This window comes from Thamnophis elegans, chromosome 3, assembly GCF_009769535.1.
Source record: "Thamnophis elegans isolate rThaEle1 chromosome 3, rThaEle1.pri, whole genome shotgun sequence".
Lineage (NCBI taxonomy): Eukaryota > Metazoa > Chordata > Lepidosauria > Squamata > Colubridae > Thamnophis > Thamnophis elegans.
This window is the reverse complement of record NC_045543.1, coordinates 56,448,404-56,470,468: the sequence shown is the minus strand read 5'-3', so window position 1 is coordinate 56,470,468 and position 22,065 is coordinate 56,448,404.

The following is a 22,065-nucleotide window of genomic DNA, read 5'->3' as shown; positions in this document are numbered from 1 at the left end:
GATCATACCCCTACACCCAGCAAAAGCTCCCAGTTTGTCCTGATGAAACCATCTCTCAGTATACATATTTTAAAAATTCGACCATTCCTTGCTTATCTAGCAGTACTAAATAAAATTGGTCAGCTGATGAGCAAGGAGATTTTATGAGGTCCTGGTTTTGATAATGCTCGAAACCTTGCCATTTATGGTGGCTCCATTGTGAAAAACCAGCTGCTTCAGTGATCCTGCCCCCCCCCATCCAAGCCTAAAAGAATGATTCCCAGTTCCTATAAGCCTAGCTTTAATATAGAAGTGCAATCTCTACTTAATACTTAATTATTGATTTGATTTGATTTGTATCCTAATACCTCTCATGACTCATGGCAATGAGAAAAGAAAAAAAACAGCCATGGTTAAGATTAAAACTCAATTATCTAACTAAAAAGATTATAGTGATGACTCCTGTAAGTACATGTTTTTCCTGGGGCCTTGCACATCCCAATTATGATGTAAGCTATAGGAAGATCAGACAAAATTATTAAGATAATTACAGGAAATTATATGCAGTTAATCCCTGCTTGCAGCCGTAAGCAGGTAAGGAAAACACAGCACTGGCCAGAGGCAAGTAAAGCTAAAGCTATAGTACTAAATAATGCTAAAGTGTTGAACAATCATGCTTACAGGTAGTCCTCAATTTACAATTGCAACTGAAACTAGAATTTCTGTTATTAAGACAAGTGTCTGTTAATTGAGTTGGGCCCAATATTAGGACCCCACCTTTTTTTACCCCAGTTCTTAAGCATATCACTGCAGTTCAGTGAATCATGTGGTCATTTAAGCAAATCTGGCTCCCTCCACTGATTTTTCTTGTTGGAAGATGGCTGGGAAGGTCTTGAATGGCCATCATGTAACCTAAGGATGCTGCAATTGTTGTAAATACTAATGCTAAGCATCTGAATTTTGATCGAGTGGTTATAGTGATGCTGTGATGGTTGAACACCATATGAACACCAGCTGTATGTCACTTTTTTCAGGGCTGTAACTTCAAATGGTCTTTAAATAAATCGTGAAATGAAAGGACTACCCGTGTTTCATATGCTAAAGAAGACAATGCTTAGCTATTTGAAATTTAGACTTCAACTGCAGACTGAATGAGAATTAGAGAGGTATTAGTTGGATTCAAAAGAGGCAGAAGTACCCATAATCACATTGCAAACATTCAGAGGATAATGAAAATTGAAAAAGTCATTTATTTGTGCTTCATATGATTTATATAAAGCTGCTCATCTCACTTTGACATGACTCTGGGCAACTTACAGTATCATAAAAGATATAGTATAAAAATATGAATAATACTCAGCAAACTGGCATCATTCAACCAATTATCAACAGAGCCAGGAGGTGGATTTATGAGCTTTTGGATTACATTGACCATAGCAAATTCTGGATAGACCTTACAACTGGGTTATAGTAGATCACCTTATATCAAAGAATTTGTCTGATGTCCAGTAAGAAACAATTAGAGTGCAATATGGAACAATAGGTAGGTTCCAAATTGGGAATGAATCAATTCTATGCTATCACCTAATTTATATGCAGACTATATCATAAGAAATGATAGACTAGGAGAAATAGAAGTTGGAAATAGAACTGTTGGAAGAAATACTAATCATTTCAGTTATGCTGATATTACCATTTTGGTGGCTGAAATAAGAATTTTTGGAGAAAACCACAATACCTCTACCTTCAAAACGATGCTATAGGGCACTCCACATCAGAACAACTAGACACAAGGACATCACTCTGCTAAACAACTAATCCCCACAACACTGTCAAATTACCTACTAAAAATTTATTACTATTATTCTTCTCTTCCTTCCTAGTATCTATCTTTTTCCACTTATGACTATAACTATGTTGCTTGTATCTTTAACATTTATATTGTTTTATTTATTTCCTAGTATAATTTGATTGCTTATTAGTAACTTATGACTATCACTAAGTGTTGTATCTTATTATTCTTGATGAATGTATTCTATTTTATTTTTCTTTATGTACACTGAGGATATATGCACCAAAGACAAATTCCTTGTGTGTCCAATCACACTTGGCCAATAAAGAATTCTATTCCATTATATTCTACCTAGAAACATCTAGGGTTATAGAATAAGAGGCCAACAAATGGTTTGATGCTATTTCATGCTATGACAAATATGAACTTTTAGGAAGATAAAGAAGGAATTCAATCAAACTGTTCTCCATGGAGTTACAAAATTTGGATGTGTCCACATGACTGAACAACACTCAAAGGAGTGTGGGAGCTATTCAGTGGGAGCCAATAGGTCCTTAGCAATTGAAGACAATGGCTCAAAGCAGGATGAAATTGGAAAAAGGATCTTAGTGAGTAAATATTATGACAATTACAGAGAAAGACATGTATTTCAATCTATGGCAGGAACCCCAGAAATAGCGGACAGGTCTATTGGAGCAAGCAGTTCTGAAGCACTCTGCTTTTAGTATATGACAAGGTTCAAAGTGTTTGTGCTTTTACCATCATTTAATACCTTTCTTAAGGACAGGAAATTCAGACAATGGCCTGGTAAATCACTGGGGGACCCAGATTCAAATCCACCCTCGGCCACAGAAGCTGGTGATAAAATAAAAATAATAGGGTTGGGAAGGACTTTGGAGATCTTCTAGTTCAATCAGAAGGTTTACTTCTTTGCTTGGCAAGGAGACAAATAGAACTTCTCTGATCTGCTTTCCCAGTTCCTTGTCATATGCATGGTCTTACTTCATTCTATTTGGACTCTTCTAGCTGCTCTTTTCAGTCCTTGAGTCACAATTTCAGACAGTTAATATTCAACCAGGGATGTTTTAAGAAAGGCATTATCTCTAGCAGACAATACCTGGAGATGGTTTAACACTGTATCTTGTCAATAACTTGGGAAATCAGCAACAGCTGATCATTTTGTAATAATATTTTATGGGAAGCAATATTTGTAGTATCAGCTGCTTCTCCTCCTCCCCACTCGCCCAGAAGTATTAGATAGGGAGTTCAGGCTGTCTTCTTTATTTGACTACAGAAAGTCAAAAGTGTTTTACCATACAATGATGCAATCTGCAAACCTTGTAAAATAACTTTTCTATAATGTGCACATGTGGAGAATTTATAATACAATCATACCTCAGGACCCAACTTCTTTGAAACTTCATTGAAACTTCATTTGGTACTCAACACATTATGATACAATTCCCCCCTTACCCCATACTTGTTGTTTGTGGTACTCGACGTGTGTGGTAGAACTTGTTGGTGTCACCTGTCTCATGACTTGTGATTCTTTTCAGCTGAAATGAAGGGTGACATGTTAATCACATGGTTTTAAGTACTCATCATACCTCCAATTAACTATGAGTACCAAGGTATTACTGTACAAAGTTTACTCAGTGGGTAAGTAATCCTTTCTACACAGGTATTATATGCACAAAGGAAAAAAGGGATCCACACCACTGTTTCTTCACCAATGCCTCTACAAAGATCCCTTCACATAAAATACTACCGTGTTAGAAAAAAGTAAATCAATATCCTTTCCCCCTAATATGTCATCTTTGTGTAAAGGGATTTAATTGTAATCTGGACACAGTACAGGTAGTCCTTGTTTAATGACAAAAATTGGGACCAGAATTTGCATCCCTAAGCAATGCAGTTGTAAAGTACAAAGTCACTTTACAATGGCGATTTCAGTAGTGTCCGGTTACTATTGTTAAGCAATAGTAACAGTGACTTCATTGCTGGCTTCCCCATTGAGTTTGCCTGTGGGAAGCTGGCAGGGAAGTTTGGAAATTTAGATCACGTGTGACTAAGAAACACCGTGATGATCAGAAATGCAGACCAGTTGAAACACCTGGATCACAATCATATGACCATGAGGATGATACAATGTCCAGAACTTTGAATACCACTTGTGAGTCCCCTATGTTCAAGCCTGTCACAAATTAACACAGTTGCTGGACAAGTGGTTGTTAACCAAGAAGCACCTGTATGGAGAATGGTCAAATTGAGTGCCCTAGGTTCAGATCCTTCTCTCATTATAACTTACTTCTCAAGTCTATTCTGAAGATGAAATGGGATCCATTCAACTGCATTGGTATCCTCAAGTCTCTTAATAATAGATTTGTAAATGTGTCTTGCTTCCAGTTAGTCACATAAAAATATCATTTGCCCAAATCAGATTGATAGAATTTTCTGCTATGTAGGAATTCAGATGTAGATTAAGGTTCAGAAATGCAGTTTATCTGAAAATGGGGATCATGACGTACTACTTATTTTCATTGGAGTATTTTTATCTTTCTCTGATGTTCATCATTGTGGTTGGTAGATTTCTAGTAACAAAAAAAATTCATTCTGAAAAATCAGCCTTTGAATTTTTGGATCTTCTTGGATTAAGAAATTAGCCCTCTTCCCTTGCCTACCAGAGGTGGGTTCCTACCAGTTCGCACCTATTCGGTAGAACCGGTTCGTCAAATCTACCAAACCGGTTAGAAGAGGTTCTACAAGTGGACCAGGAAAGCTGGCCACACCTACAGAAGAGGTTCCAAATTTTTTTGAAACCCACCACTGGTCCTTGGATATGATTATTCTACACTATCATGCTCATATTTATAAAACTCAGTGCCTCTGTGAAAGGTAATGATGACTACTGCATTTGTGGTGCAATCAGAACATTGCGTGTGTTGAAGTTGTTTTAACGCAAACCAAAAATGCCTTTTAAAAAACAAGTTTACATCATATTCTTATGCATGCCAGTGCTGTGTGTGAAGTAATTTAAGGTGGTTCTGAAAAGTGTCGTCGGCATCTTCATATCCGGTCACATGGGCGGCAAGCCACTCCCACAAAGGAGGCCACACCCACAGAGTAGGTTCGAACAATTTTTGAAACCCACCACTGTTGCCTACAATAAATTTGAACCTATGTGAAAGTCACCGACTCTTTTATATAATTCAGTCATTTTATTGATGCCTTATTTCTGTAAGAAAACCTTGTAAGATGCCTTATTTCTGTCAGAAAAACACAAGGGATCCAAATGAATAATCTTTATTCTACTTTGTTGTTGTTTTCTTTTTGCAAAATAAGTACAGATGAGAGCAATGCAAGCATAGTTGGCTTCCAAACTTCCAATTTTCCATCTGCAAGCCACCTTGCTGCACCCCTGTGTAGAGACTGGGGGAAAATTGTGGCTTTAGCACAATCTTTTTCTCTACACAAAGAAGCAACCTGCCATTTTATTTGATCAACAGCCTGTGAAGAGAGCCTTAATTTTCACAGTTGTAGTTTTGTTATCCCACAGTGTTGTCTGCTTCACCCTGATTGCTTCCTCTGCAGCAACTGCTTTGAAGAGTTCAGCGGGAGTTGTCTTCAATAGTGAAACCATTAGATGGGTATCGTCAATATGCAACGACCATCAGATTCATTGAGTTTAAACAGAAAACTTCCAGCATCAATTGGGTGCGTGAGGGCATAAATGTAAAAATAATGGAAAAATGAAGAATGCTTGCAAAACCTTCTCGATTTCCCATTTCAGTATTAATATATAAAAAAACCTCCCACAAACTCTTGCTTCCACACACATAATTGCAAACTAAGTGTGCCTGTGCATCTCTTTAGATGGGCTAGATGTCTGAATTACAAAGCAAGAGCAGATGGAGCATCATCACCCTTTCAATTTTTGTGCCAAGTTGATTGTCATCATCCCACCAATTACTTCACAGCAATTATAGGCCAAAATGGTAGCTTCCCAATTCCAAATTAAACTGTGACATCAATTATCTGGACTGATTTGACTTTCAACCAGGATATTGGCTGCAATTGCTTCGATCCCTTTTGAATGATGATCTCCATAAGGAACTAGATGGATAAAAACTGAAATTAGTAGCTTATTATCCTACTGGCTTTTGCATCTATCCATTCTCATGTCTAATCAACAGTTTCTCATAGATATTCAGATAGCTTGAAATGATTAGTACAGATCCAAATATTGGAATGGTGAAAAAGTCACCATTTGGTAACCTTCTGAAGAAGGTTCATTATTTTCTCATAGCCATTGAAGACTTAATTAATTAATTGAATTAATTGTCTTCCAGTCCAATATTCCATGTCCAAACGCAAACCACAAGATCTTTTTAGGTTCCCAAAAACTGACCTGAGGGCAATAGTCTTTTTGTGTTTTGGACAAGCTTATAATAATATGAGTTAAACTTTACATATTAGGAATGTAGGGATGCAATTTTCTAACACTGATCTGCAAAGTTTATTGTAAATCTGCCCAACAAGTGAATTGTTTGCTGAACATTATCTATGTTTGCTTGTTTTCTATTTTGCACAAATGCTGGTAAACACTTAGGCTAATTGTATATCCAACTCAAACAGTTTCTTGGCTTTTTCTGTTACTTCACAATAACCAGATAAAACCTCTCAAGGGATCTTTCAAATTTCAGCTAAAGTACTATTTAGTACTATTGGCAAACAGATAAATGTTAACCTTTCCAATTGAACACTTTCATCAGTGTTGTATCTGGAATATTTGGAAATTCAAAATCTGGAGCCAGAATTGAAAGAGAATGCTTGCCAGTATTTTTCCATTATTGAGATATAGGGCTCATCCCCCAAAACTCACCTACCATGGTGTGAAAATACCCCACATACTGTTTGTTGCGGAAATGTCCTTGCAATCAATCTTCCATTTTGTTTATAGTTTGCTGTTGAGGCAGACTTTAGCTAATTCAAGTTGTTCTGGCATGGGAAAATGGAAGATGTTCCATTTAGACAATCCATAAGAGATGGAGGAGATGGCTTGTTCAGCTAGGGTTAGTCATCTGCTCAACTATATTTGGCCCAGTAGGTCTAATGTGGGGCTGCCTTCTTCCATCTGGTCCCAGATCCTGATGCTTATTCTGCATTTAATGTGTAAGCTGCAAGGGAGACCAGAATCCTGGCTTCTCTAACTACTTTTGTTGGAAAAATAAAATAGATTACCTGACCAATCAACTTTGCAACTTTGAGAATGCAAAGTCCTGAAACTGCCTACTCTACCCTTGCCATTAATATATGTCACAAATGTACCACATATAACTTATCAATGATACCCTGGCACACACAGCAGTTGATGGCTTTTCCCATCGTTGGAAACTATTGAATTTTAGCCACAGAGAACTGCATGTCAGTATAACAGCACAGCTCAATCCAGATGCACGTTATGGTCAGACAATGGGGACAGTTTAGGTCAACATGATTGCCTCCTCGTTCTGGGATGGGTTGAAAAATGGCAAAGTGTATGTGTGAATGAGCCAATACAGCTGAATACTATTGCATCAGAGAAATATTTTCTTTAAATTGCTACTCCCAATTGGGGCAACTTTAAGTCTGTGGACTTCCTCAGCCAGCATGGCATGACAATGCTGAAAATTATGGGAATGGAAGTCAACCTATCCAGATGTTTTCCAGACTAGAAAATCCTGTGTTAGATGGATGAGATTACTGCCTATAATCTGTAATACTACATATTAAGTCCAGAAAAAAATAGCTTTTTTTTTTGTTGTACTTAGGTAATTTTTTGTTATTTGGAAGAAATACCCCATCCATGGCAATGTCTCTCTCCTGTTGCATTCTTTGCTTCTACAAGATCATACCTGTTTTTTTTTTATTTATTAAAACCAATACCCCAGAATCTCTACTGATGGGATAAATGGCTGTACAAACTTGATAAATGTTTATAAACACATGTCACTTTTGAAGACACAAATTCCTTAACATCTAATATGACTTAAAGAATGTAGGAAAAAGTACTGCTAAAATTAAAGTGCACATTTACATAAAATTATATATTTGCAGGAAGATGCTTGCTTGAATAAGAACCATTTAGATCCCTTTTTAAAACTGGCATTATGTTGAGAGTTGGAGAAAAGAATAATTTGACTTCTTTCCAGGCAGACTGTACAGTTAAAATGTACAGTACAGGTGTGACAAGGACATTAAAGCTGGTGAGGATTGCAAAATAAGGAAGGAAGGGTTATTTAATACCAACTTTCAAAACTCATCTTCTCAATGACACCTTGTCTATAACCAAAAATTATGTAGAAGTGCCATATTTGATCATTTTCTTTCCAGTGGAGAAGCATCTGGTAGAATTAGCAGATTTCCTTGGCGTACATTGAAATGTATGGCAACAAATCATTGCTTAAGTAGTTCTGTGCTTGAAGTCACAGTGAAATTATCCAACATAGGCAAGTGCAAAAGAGTCTTTCTCACTTTGTATGACTTTGTAGATCAGAGGCCCAGTTAAATCACTTGATTAAGCCGGAGTTCATCTTCCTGTAAATAAAGCTGCGGCCTTATATTAGCCACATCCATTACCTTGGATATATTCAATCCGATTAAGTGTTATATAATAATCACTCATTATCAGGCACTCCTGGAGAGGATAAATCTGGAAACTATATTTAGTATTGAGAGGAAATGAACTAGCACTTTGTTTCTGCTCTAGAGTGGGAGAAAATAATTGAATCAATGCAGATCGACTTGTTTGGCTGCAAAGTTTGATTCTTTCTGCACCCATCAGTCCTGCTATCTCCATCTTTGAAGTAAGATTAAGTATCCCCCTGCGGGTTTCCTCAGAATGAAGTCAAATTACCTTTGGGTAAATTACCTTAGGCAGCAGCTGCTGACCAGAAAGCATTTCTCTTCCAACTTGTCTAATTTTTGGCAGGCATGTTTCATTTATTACTGCAAGTGTTAAAGGAATGGTAAAGATGACTAATTACTTTGTTGGGCTTGGCAATGAGAACAACATCTGCTCCTTGGAATTGAAGTTTATTGGAAGATTCTGCAATGGTGGGTGAAATTGACTGAACTTGCTGAGATGGTTCAACTGACTTCTTTGATTAGAGAAAGGTCATTATTGGCATTTATCAATGACCGGGAGCCCCTTATGGATTTTTAGCATAAAAAAAGAAAAATATGTTGTGATTTATGGTTTTCATAATTAAAAGTGATAGGTTATAAAAATAAGGGAAGTATAATGTAATCTTAGGTTTGATGATAATGTATAATTAGTGAGAGGAAGATTGGAAGTCATTTCTTTGTATATTTTTTCATGGTTTCTGTTTTGCTCATACATTTTCTTTTTCCCATGTCCTTTATTCCTTTCCTTTCTTCCTTCCTTCTCTCTCCCCTCTCTATTCCCTCTTCCTTCCCTTCCCCTCCTTCCCTCCCTTCTCTCTCTCTCTCTCTTCTTATTTATTATTTTTCTGAATGTATTTCTTATTATACCTCTAAAATCTTTTAATTAAAAACATTTTTTTCAACAAAAGGAACTTTCTTCATCTAGTTCCTATAATAATAACCAATGCTTCCAGCTTTTCTTGTTGACTGGGCAAGAAATTAACAAGAGACAAATGTGTAAATCTCCTCCTTCTCCAACATGTATCTTTACAGCAATTTTTATTACTGATGTAAGAGCAGATTATTTCTTGGTACCATTTGTTAAATGTAGATGAGGTTGAAAGACAAAAATAGGCATCCTGCAGTTAAAGTTGAAACTATTTAAGTCTATTATCTCCCTCATTTTGGGCTTGTAGTAATAGTCAGTGTGGCCTCTAACTGATCTCAGCATCCAATTTGTGTTTGAGTTTGTATATGTGTTTGTATATGTGTGTGATAGTAGAATGGAGAAAATGAAGGAATGTAGCTGATCTTATATTATACTGATGTTAGACACCAAATTATGTGGTGTTTTTCTTTACTTGTAGCAATGTTAATGTTGGAGCTACATCACCCCTTTCTACTAACATCAGTCAAGGAAATGCAAATGGTGAAATAGCGTCCATATTCTTGCTGGGGTTTGACTGATGGAGCTGCCATTTTGATAAAGTCAATCTTATGTATCATGGCAACCTGCAGCAGCCTATTCAAGAAGTTCCTATCCCAATTGATGTGATAGAACCCAATTTCAGGCAGGCTGTCCTAAATACATTCTAAATATGAAATTCCTTACAGCAGATTACAACCTTTGATTTTTCTAAATGATAGGAGATAACAGGGAATATAATCTGAGAATTTTTTTTGCACATCAACCTACTCACTCTACCACTCCAAACCAAGTCTTACATTTTATGGAATGTACAGGGCTAGATGGGCCATTTGGCAGCTTTGCAGCAAGACAGCTCTTAATAAAAATGTAATTATAGAGATCCATGTCAATAACCTACCAGTGCAATAAATTTATACATCCATTAACCTTTTACTCTGAAGTTTCACTCTAGTTAGAATGGGCTGTACACCATTAACTGCAACAGTTGCTGTTGCTTTGACACCCATTTCTGCTGTGTTACTGCATCTCTGTACCATCTGAGTGATCATCCAGAGCTTCAGCAGAAGTAACTGAGAACTTATAGTGGCAAACATGCTGCTGGTCAGCACTACACAACTCTGTCACACATTATGATAAAACAAACAAAAGTTAACAAAGTACACCTCAATCCATTTGCCCAAGGTCATTAAAAACTTAGTAACTTGATAATTATCACACCAAGGATTGGCTTACATGTATGGCGATATGCCAAAAATAGTTAAAACTTCACGAGGAACATAAGTGCAATATATGCTGGTATTGTAAGATTTCATCCTGTTATGAATATTTCTTGGTTATGATATGGAACATCTTACCTTTGTAGTAATTTTAACAAGGGCAAGAGCAGAGAACAACATAAAGCCATGATGGCATCCGATTTTTACCCAGATCTAAAATACACTCATCTTAATATTGCCAAGCAATAATATATAGCATCTACTGTATATACTCAGTTAAAATCATCTGCTAAGGTCATGAAGCTTATGTTGATACTATGGCCCTGGGTTTGTCATCAGAATTGAATCATGAAATTATTTATTATTACTGATTCACCATTGTTCTATGTCATGGTCCAGCAGGAGCTGTTGGAGCTGCCGATGGACTCCGATAGCGAGGAACCCTATGAGTCTGCTAGGGAAGATGTGGAGGACCCTGGGCAGGGTTCAGACTCAGAGCAGGGACCAGAGAGGCTGGTTGGCCACCAGGAGGCACCTGAGGCATGGAGCAGTGGGGAAGATCAAAGGGAGTTTGTCCCTGATGCCAGGCAATGAAGGGCGGAGAAACAAAGGCAGCAGTTACAGAGACAGACTCATAAGAGATAATCAAGCCCAGGTGGTTGTGGCTTGGCCCCTTCTAAGAGAGTATATAAGAAGATACTTTGGGAGGAGTCCTTTTCTAGGACACAACCGTTCGTAGTAATCTGGAGAACTCCTTGTCTGGTCTGCCTTGTGTTCCCATGTCTGTTGGAGTCTGGGTTGCTGCCAACGTCTTGCCAGTGAGTCGTGTCTGGGCTTTCAGCCAACAAGATTATAATTGCTGTGAATAAAGAGTGGCAAACAGCTAAGCCTGTGTCTGCGTTCATTACCGGACTGAGGGAGGCCAGAACAGTTCTATATTGTAGAATTATCAAACTGTCCTAAGGCACCACAGTGATAATAGACAACACAATAAGTCTATTCCTATTTGACATATTGTAGATATATATACTATGTAGATATACTGTATATACTATGGAAGGCACATAGTTAACATGGAGTTTTGCGTATTTCTGAATTAAACATAAAGTATTGGGGTTATACAACACTTAAAGTGAGATCTTCAAAAGTTGCTCGGAAGTACGCAGAAGCATAAACACAGCACTTAGTAGGAAGAAGGCGGGGCTTAGCAGTGAGAAGATGGAGTTTCAGGCTACTCCTGAAATTCCTCTATACTGAAGGATTTTTGGACGGGTTCTTTGAACTCTAGCTGTCCCAGAGACGACAGTGAAGGTGAGGAGAGACCCAGGACCTCAGAGACACCCGCAAGTCTCTGGGGGGGTTATTAACTCCTCGTGCCAATTCCTTTTTGGATTAGCTGCATGCTAACTGAAACTGCAGGTTGCCCCGAAGAATGGTAGAAGTGATGTCATCTGGTAAGCTGATTTTATTATCCAAGAGAGACTGTTCACGTTAAAAACTTAAGCTAACCTAAACCAAAGAATAGGAAAATTTAGCGGCGAATTGGCTTTTTTTAATGGATTTATGGCTGGTGGTTACTTTACTTCTTAAATGCTTCAAGAAACTCCTCGACATCCTCCCCCCTCTGACTCTCCCTAAGTGGATCGTAAAATTTATTTTCTACTAATTAGCCCATCACGATTCGACATTTTTATTACTTTATTACTTGGCTCTGTTTACGATCAGATAAGATTGCACAGCCTGCAAGAGAATAAGAAAAGTGTTTCGAAGTCTGTGGAAAAAAAAAAGAGCTTGCAATTTTTAACTGCGACACATAATGGCGTCTCAAAATACCTCTAAGATTTCATTTCAGATTCTTTTTTCCGCATGTAGAGGGCTTTTTGACTCTTATCAAAGGCTGGAAAGAAAATTGGATCATCTGATTTTAAAATATGAAGTAAAAACTGAGATCGTTGAATGTTTAAATGTTCCTGAAATACAAATGGAAAATGTGAGAAATGGTGTCTGGTCTATCTCAGAGGAAGAAAGGAGGGGGGGAGCTATAAAGAAGACTCATTTAAAGAGACAGAGTGCAGGAGGAATGGAAAATCCACCCTTGAGAATCAAAGTTAATTTGGAAAATTTTACAAGCCCAGGACAACATTATTATTTCATCACTGACATTCAGAGTCCAAAGGTGCGAAAATATCTTTGTCTGGATTTGCTTATGAAAACATTTGGTAAATTTATCCAACGCGTGGCAATTGGTTTGAGAAGATTTTGCTATTGGAGAGACACTGGCTGACAGATGGACACTGGAGAGATGGACACAGATGGACACTGGAGAGACACTGGCTGACAGATGGAAGAACGTAATTTAAAATTAGCTAAATCTGATTACCTTAATGTGTAATAGATATAGCTGAATAATGACTGATATGGATAGTAATATATATAATTTGGAACTGGCTGATAGATTGAAGAATACAATTGAAAACTAGCTAAACCTAATTGCTTTTTTTTGTAACAGATATAGTTGAATAATAATTGATATTGATAGTAATGTATATAATGTGGAGTTGATATGATAACTAACAATTGGATATGAGAAAACATCCTTAGATTATACATAAAGAGTATTAACTACAATAATTATCACTATTAAAAAAACTAAATAAAATACATACAATCAAATGTTAATCAATACTGGGAAAATGTTATGATATATGATATAATTAAATATTATGGATGTCCAGCTAAAATAGGACATGAGGATTTGATGATAATAGAGGATTCTACAAATAAGTAAATGAATTGTCAGCATGTGTTATGGATTAATTCTTTAGCATAGCTAAGGATGAAGGATGTTTAAATAACCATCGGTAATTAAAACTGGAGGTATAATGATGTTGATATGGTAAATATCCGAGTTAAGATATTTGAATTAATATGAGCTAATGGAAGAGAAGCACTAAAGCATGTTGTAACCAGTTGATATACTTCTTCTTTTTTTCATAATAGACACCTGTGTTTTGTTTTGTTTTCCTGCCTTGTCTCTTGTCGTTTTTGTCTTTTTTTGTATTATTTTTATTTTTTATTTTAATTTTTATTTTTTATTTGCCCTTTTTTTTTCTTTTCCCACCGGTGTGGGCAGGTATTGTTCAAGATTATTACTTTTATTAATATTTCTAAATAATAATTACAGTTAAATGAAAATGGATATATAATAATGCTTGAGTTAATATGAGTTATGTTGGTTGACTGTGGAGGAGATGTACCAAAACTTATCTGTAATTGATTGATACATTTTCTACAGATGTAAAGAAAGATGCTGTACCTGTTTTAAATTAAAATTAAAAAACATTTATTAAAAAAAAAACACAGCACTTAGTTGTGACTGATTAAAATAACGGTACTCTTTTTCAGGAATACAGCCAACAATGGCTACTTTAATAAGATACTATCAGATGCAGTAAATATGCTCTTGCATATTTCAAAGCAATTTTTGTTATCCAGTCTAAAAATGCTGCACAGTCCTATATGAGCTTTTCAACAATTGTGCCTTCATCAGAGGTGGTATTCAGCAGATTCTGACCAGTTCTGGAGAACTGGTAGTGGACATTTTGAGTAGTTTGGAGAAATACCACCTCTGACTGGCCTCACCCCCATCTATTCTCTGCCTCCCGAGCCCCAGCTGATCAGGAGGAAATGGAAATTTTACAGTATCTTTCCCCTGCCACGCCCACCAAGCCATGCAATGCCCACCAAGCCACACCCACAGAACCGGTAGTAAAAAAAATGAATCCCACCACTGGTCTTCATGCAAAATTAATCTTTAAAGCAGTATTATGAATTCTGTTATTAGGATCAACTTTAATTTTCCAACATTTCTCTTGGTATGAGTATGAAGCAGGAATAAAGACTTTGTGATATAGACTTGATTCCAGACACTTTCTTAACAATAAAGTTATCAGGCAATTCATGGAATATCCACTCAGAAATCTCAAAAGGAGGACATTTCTCTGAATTCAGCAGTCCTTGTCCCTTGCCCACAAAGCAGAGATAGATGACCTGTAAAAGGTCTTGCAAATACTGCCCAGAGATAGATTATCTACTGAGCCCTAAAAAGCTACAGTATTTCAGAGAAAACACTGATTTTGCTGTGGTTTCCTATGTGTATTACAGCTCAGCCAGAAATAAATACCCCTTTTGTGGGATCATAAAGAGCTGGAGCTGATTTGGATTGAGGTAGACATCTCAAAGTGGTCTCATTCAGGCCACATGAGATATAAGCCCCCATGTTCATTGCCAGAAAAATCAACTACAACTGTACAGAAAATTTGGGTCTTGGAGTTTAACTACCTATTAAGGAAGAAATAAACCACCATATGCTGCATTACTATTATGCATCCATCCAGCTAAGAGATTTGCCCCAATCCTTTCCAATTCCTAATGGAACCCAGATGGCTATAAAAAGTGCATTAAGCAGAACTAAGGGTAATTGTGCCAGACTTCACTATAGCTAGTCAGTAGCTCTTTTCTAAGATTTGGATCCATCCATGCATTTCTTAATTGCATATTAAGTCAGATTGGCAGCCATGATGTTCTCCTGTGACCACAGGTTCAGCTGGCATTGCGTTTCACATGCTTTCAGGTTCTTTTGCATACGAATGAGAACAATGGGCTGCTATTAAAAAAAGAGTGAGAATTCACTGCAGTAGAGGACAAAACAATACATTTCATACATTGTTGGGTGAAGATTTTAACATTCCACGGAAGATTCTGATTGAACCAGAGGTGGTATTAAGCCAATTCTGACCGGTTCTGGTGAACCGGTAGTGGAAATTTTGAGTAGTTCAGAGAATTGGCAAATACCACCTCTGGCTGGCTCTACCCCCATCTATTTATTGCCTCCCAGGTGATTGGCTGGGTCTTCTTTTGTTGCCCTGTACAGGAGAATGGAGCTGGAAAGAAGGTTAGTATGGTGAGGAGGGAATGGGGATTTTACAGTATCCTTCCCCTGTCATGCCCACCAATCCATGCCGACCAATCTACACCCACTAAGCCATGCCACACCCACAGAACCGGTAGTAAAAAATTTTGAATCCCACCACTGGAATGAACAACTACCATTGAAGCTAATGTAACTCTGCAGATATAGTATGTGTGCCTACTATTTTCCGTATATTTTTTAAAGATAGTTTACATTAATGATAAGTAAGTCCATTACACAATAAGATTGGAAGTTATCAATAAACATTAAATGATAAGTAAGTCCAGTTTAGTGTAAGACAACTTTGTCAAGTTATGTTAAATCAGTTGATTCAAACACATTTCCAAATGCTGTACTTTTTTTCTTTTTCTTTTGCAAGTTGTAAGAATTGGAATCAAAGCAACTATGAAAATCATAAAATTAGGAAAAGTCATTAATGCCTTGTGTTATTTTGATAAAAGTATCAGCTAACAAATTCAGATGTGAGCAACACTATACAGTTGTGTATTAACCATGATATGGTTCCCTTGTTGAATTGAAGCATGATGATAAATATAAATTGATATAGACAAGCAGGCAGGTAGGCAGACATAAATATATATTGGGAATAGAAAATAAAATAATTTAAAAATGGAGGAAAAATCATAAACTTTTATATCAACAAAAAACTTTAGAATAATTGTGCAGATAGTCAAAGAAATTGTGAAAAAGTGAGGGAAAAATTTATGATTTTTGTATTTGAAAATGTCCCCTGTAGCATTCTTCTGAAAGCTTCATTTCTATAAAAAATGTTTTTTTTAATAAATGTTTTTTAATTTTAGTTTAAAACAGGTACACATCTTTCTTTACATCTGTAGAAAATGTATCAATCAATTACAGATAAGTTTTGGTACATCTCCTCCACAGTCAACCAATATAACTCATATTAACTAAAGCATTATTATATATCCATTTTCATTTAACTGTAATTATTATTTAGAAATATTGATGAAAGTAATAATCTTGAACAATCCCTGCCCACACCGGTGGGAGAGGAAAAAATCAAAAAAAAAGAAAAAAAGAAAGGACAGATAAAAAATAAAAATTAAAATAAAAAATAAAAAAAAATAATACAAAAAAAGACAAGAACGACAAGAGACAAGGCAGGAAAACAAAACAAAACACAGGTGTCTATCATGAGAAAAAAAGAAGTATATCAACTGGTTACAACATGCTTTGGTGCTTCTCTTCCATTAACTCATATTAATTCAAATATCTTAACTCGAATATTTACCATATCAACATCATTATACCTCCAGTTTTAATTACCTATGGTTATTTAAACATCCTTCATCCTTAGCTATGCATTACATAATTAATCCATAACACATGCTGACAATTCATTTACTTATTTGTAGAATCCTCTATTATCATCAAATCCTCATATCCTATTTTAGCTGGACATCCATAATATTTAATTATATCATATATCATAACATTTTCCCAGTGTTGATTAACATTTGATTGTATGTATTTTATTTAGTTTTTTAATAGTAATAATTATTGTAGTTAATACTCTTTATGTATAATCTTCCAATTGTTAGTTGTCATATCAACTCCACGTTATATACATTACTATCAATATCAATTATTATTCAACTATATCTGTTACAAGAAAAAGCAATTAGGTTTAACTAGTTTTCAATTGTATTCTTCAATCTATCAGCCAGTTCCAAATTATATATATTACTATCCATATCAGTCATTATTCAGCTATATCTATTACACATTAAGGTAATCAGATTTAGCTAGATTTTAAATTACGTTCTTCCATCTATCAGCCAGTGTCTCTCCAATAGCAAGATCTTCTCCAGCCAATTGCCACGCGTTGGATAAATTTACCAAATGTTTTCATAAGCAAATCCAGACAAAGATATTTTGGCACCTTTGGACTCTGAATGTCAGTGATGAAATAATAATGTTGTCCTGAGCTTGTAAAATTTTCCAAATTAACTTTAATTCTCAAGGGTGGATTTTCCATTCCTCCTGCACTCTGTCTTTTTAAATGAGTCTTCTTTATAGCTCCCCCCCTCCTTTCTTCCTCTGAGATAGACCAGACACCATTTCTCACATTTTCCGTTTGTATTTCAGGAGCATTTAAACATTCAACGATCTCAGTTTTTACTTCATATTTTAAAATCAGATGATCCAATTTTCTTTCCAGCCTTTGATAAGAATCAAAGAGTCCTCTGCATGCAGAAAAAAGAATCTGAAATGAAATCTTAGAGGTATTTTGGGACGCCATGATGTGTCGCAGTTAAAAATTGCAAGCTCTTTTTTTTTCCACAGACTTCTTAGTCTCTTACAGGCTGTGCAATCTTATCTGATCGTAAACAAAGCCAAGTAATAAAGTAATAAAAGTGTCGAATTGTGACAGGCTAATTAGTAGAAAATAAATTTTACGATCCACTTAGGGAGATTCAGAGGGGGGAGGATGTCGAGGAGTTTCTTGAAACATTTAAGAAGTAAAGTAACCACCAGCCATAAATCCATTAAAAAAGCCAATTCGCCGCTAAGTTTCCTGTTCTTTGGTTTCAGTTATCTTAAATTTTTAACGCGAACAGTCTCTCTTGGATAATAAAATCAGCTTACCAGATGACATCACTTCTACCATTCTTAGGGGCAACCTGCAGTTTCAGTTAGCACGCAGCTAATCCAAAAAGGAATTGGCACGAGGAGTTAATAACCCCCCCCCCCCAGAGACTTGCGGGTGTCTCTGAGGTCCTGGGTCTCTCCTCACCTTCACTGTCGTCTACGGGACAGCTAGAGTTCAAAGAACCCGTCCAAAAATCCTTCGGTATAGAGGAATTTCAGGAGTAGCCTGAAACTCCATCTTCCCACTGCTAAGCCCCGCCTTCTTCCTATTTCTATAAAAAATGTTTGATGATCCTATTGAGTCCCTTTTTAAAATTCCAAATTATTTTATCAATCTGAAAAATTTAGAAACCCTACAATCTGTCACTAATTCAACACAATACAAAGTTTAATCATGCACAATCCTAAAAAGGTCATATTAACTAACCATTAATTAATCCCCCCTTCATATAAATGTATGAAACATTATATAACAAGGGGGTGTGTGTGTCAACCTATTCTCCAAAGCACTGGAAGAAGCAATGGATGGAAATGAATCTAGAACTAAGGAGAAATTTCCTGACAGAATACTTAATCAGTGAACAACTTGCCTCCAGAAGTGGGTACTCCAACACTGGAAGTTTTAAAGAAGAGATTGGACAACCATTTGTCTCAAATGGCATAGGGTTGAGCAGGGAGTTGGATTAGAAGACCTCCAAAGTCTCTTCCAATTCTGATATTCTGTTATCTGATTGAACTTCGAATCAATCTTCCTATTGAATTGATTTTCTGAATCAAAGCAGTGATTTGTACTGAATCCTTGGTTCTGCTGTTCAGGGGGCTGATTCAACCCAGTTTAATGTTTTGGATCAAAATAAAACAATGGATTGGTTTTTCAAACAAGTTTGAATGACATGAAATCACAGCATCAACCATTTAAAGGTTTATAGCTTTTCTACACACTCCTAATAGTAGCAGGGACAGGAAGGAGAGTGTTTTAATTTTTGCAGAATGACAAAATGGACATAAAGAACAAATCACATATACTTCTTGTCTCCTCCCATCCTGAACAAATTGTAATATCAAGCCCTTCTGCTTACACTCTTATTTTAGAATTACTCACTGATCTCCTGAGCTTTCAATCTACTGTGGCCTCTTTGGTCTGCCATGAGCTATTAAAAAGTTGGAATTCTTCTGAAGGAGCAGTGTTATTGCATCAGGAGTTTCACTGTCACCTTGAGGCTGAGCCTTTTAATGGTGCTTTAATTCAAAGTCTTATTAAGTGTCTTTCTTATAAAGTTGCAAACATAGAAGACTTCCAGTCTTTTCAAATACTGGATTCTTAGGTAACAAGCTTTGTAGCTACCTAAAGTACAAACTGAGATCTGTTATTACTGGTGTATGTTATTTCTTGTCCTGGACAGGTTACATATGTTGTGGGAATGAAATGACTATATATCTTGATGATTCAAATAAAAGAATTTTTCAAGTAAATTTGGATATTATTGCAAATATAATGTAAGTTATGTAACTTCTTTTTTCTTTCTTTTTTTCTTTCTTTCTTCTCTATCACTCTCTCCTTCCTCCCTTCCTCCCTCCCCTCTCTCACACAAACACATCACTTCAGAGGTTTGTGTGTTTCAGAACTTGAGGTAGACCACACTTTCCTGATTAATAGATAATGACAGTTCACAGTCATTATCAGACAGTTCTATCTTATCAGATCTCTCCTGATTAGGAGTATAAGGAAAAGTTTTAGTTGTTCACTTCCAAAAGTGCCAAGAGCAGAAAAAAAGCTTGCATTTTGAAATTGCTGAAGATGCATGGTGCAGGCATTGCAAGAATGCTTTTCCTGTTTGAGGAAGCTGAGGTTATTTGAAGGTCACATAACTTCCCTGCCAGCCAGTTCACGTACTACTTTCAATAGCTCTCAAAATCCAGTAGTCCAGAGAAAACAGGCCAGTTTAGGGAAGTAGACGTGTAGATACCTGTAACCCGAGATTTGAATCTGGATATTTAAAGCAGATGTTTTAATAACTTCTGCATAATTGCCACTATCATTTCATTAAAAACGTAGTCTGAATATGTGATAATTTAGACTTATAATGTATGTTTCTGGATGACACATCTGTTTATAGACTTCTATTAGTTTCCATTTTGTCTCTTATACCTAATTTGCAGGTGTGAAATGGCCAAAGTGTATGTACAAGATGTGTTTCTCTACTTAATTATTCAATACTAAAAATAGTTTGGAAATGGAAGATTTTTTTTAAAATATAAAGACTAGGCTTTTCAAAATTTAAACTAGTCTTTACATAAAAAAGAAACCTGAAATTATTTAAAATAGTTCATGAATCATTTCATAAGTGGGAGATTCCATAAGTAAGAGATAGAAGGCTTGATTGAGTTCATAGCATTCCGAACATCCCAATTTTAATCCCCAGGATCCCTTGGTAGTCCTAGGAATGACTATTAAAAAAACCTAGGGTGGCCACTTCCAGTTAGCTCCATTGACTAAAGTAGGCACACTGGGAATCTGTCTCGGCAAATACATAAAAGCTATTTTCAAAGTTCAGATAATTTTTCCAGAAAACAAACAATGGGTTTGACTTTTAAGGAAGTAGATTTCAGGTGGATATCAGGACATTTTCCTAAAAACTGTTCAACAGTGGAACAAATTGTCATAAGAGGCATGAGCTCTCCTTCTCTAGAAGAAGGGGCTGGATGGTCATTTGTAGGAGATGTTGCAGGAAAGGATTCTTGCAATGGGCAGGAGTTTGGATTAATAATTTTCAAGAGTCCTTTGAACCCTTATTTTCTATGATTTCTGAACATCTGTTCATTCCCTCACCAGATCAAGGGGAAAAACTGATTTAAAAATGAAATAAATAAATAAATAAATAAATAAGGCAAAAAGTAATGGATAGCAAGGCAGAAACAAAGGAAGCATCCCACATTGTCCTTGAGAAATGCAAGAGACTTATAGAGTCAATGATACAGTCAACTAATAATATAGTTTTTCCCACTGCACCTTCATTAGTCAAACTATGAATAAGGTTGGAGGTGAAGCGAAGGAGGTTTGAGGTTTGAAGTTTTATTCAACTTGTATGCCACCCTATTCCCGAAGGGACTCAGGGCGGTGAACAAACCGGAAGGGAGGGAACAATACAAAAGAAAAAAAAAACAAGACAAACAACAATACAAAAACCAGTTTAAAAGATCTCAACAAACACACCAGTTCGAGTGGGGATGGAACTCAACAGCCCCAGGCCTGCCGGAACAGCCAGGTCTTAATGGCTTTACGGAAAGCCTGAAGGGTAGGGAGTGTCTGAATTTCCACAGGGAGATCGTTCCAGAGGGCCAGAGCAGCCACAGAGAAGGCCCTCCTCCGGGTGGTCGACAATCGGCATTGGCCGGCAGATTGAATTCGGAAGAGGCCTAGTCTGTGGGATCTAATAGGTCTTTGGGAGGTGATCGGCAGGAGGTGATCTCTCAAGTACCCAGGTCCAATACCATGTAGGGCTTTATAAGTGACGACTAGCACCTTGAAGCATATCTGGAGACAAATAGGCAGCCAGTGCAGCTCGCGGAGGATAGGTGTAACGTGGTGTACCGCTCACGCGGCTGCATTCTGGACAAGCTGGAGTCTCCAAACGCTCTTCAAGGGCTGCCCCATGTAGAGTTCATTGCAGTAGTCCAGTCTTGAGGTCACAAGGGCGTGAGTGACTGTTGTGAGAGCCTCCCGGTTCAGGTAGGGATGCAACTGGTGCACCAGGCGAACCTGGGCAAATGCCCCCCTGGTCACAGCCGACAAGTGGTGATCTAAAGTCAGCTGTGGATCCAGGAGGACTCCCAAATTGCGAACCCTGTCTGAGGGGCGTATAATTTCACCCCCAGCCTGAGAGTTGGAATACATAGC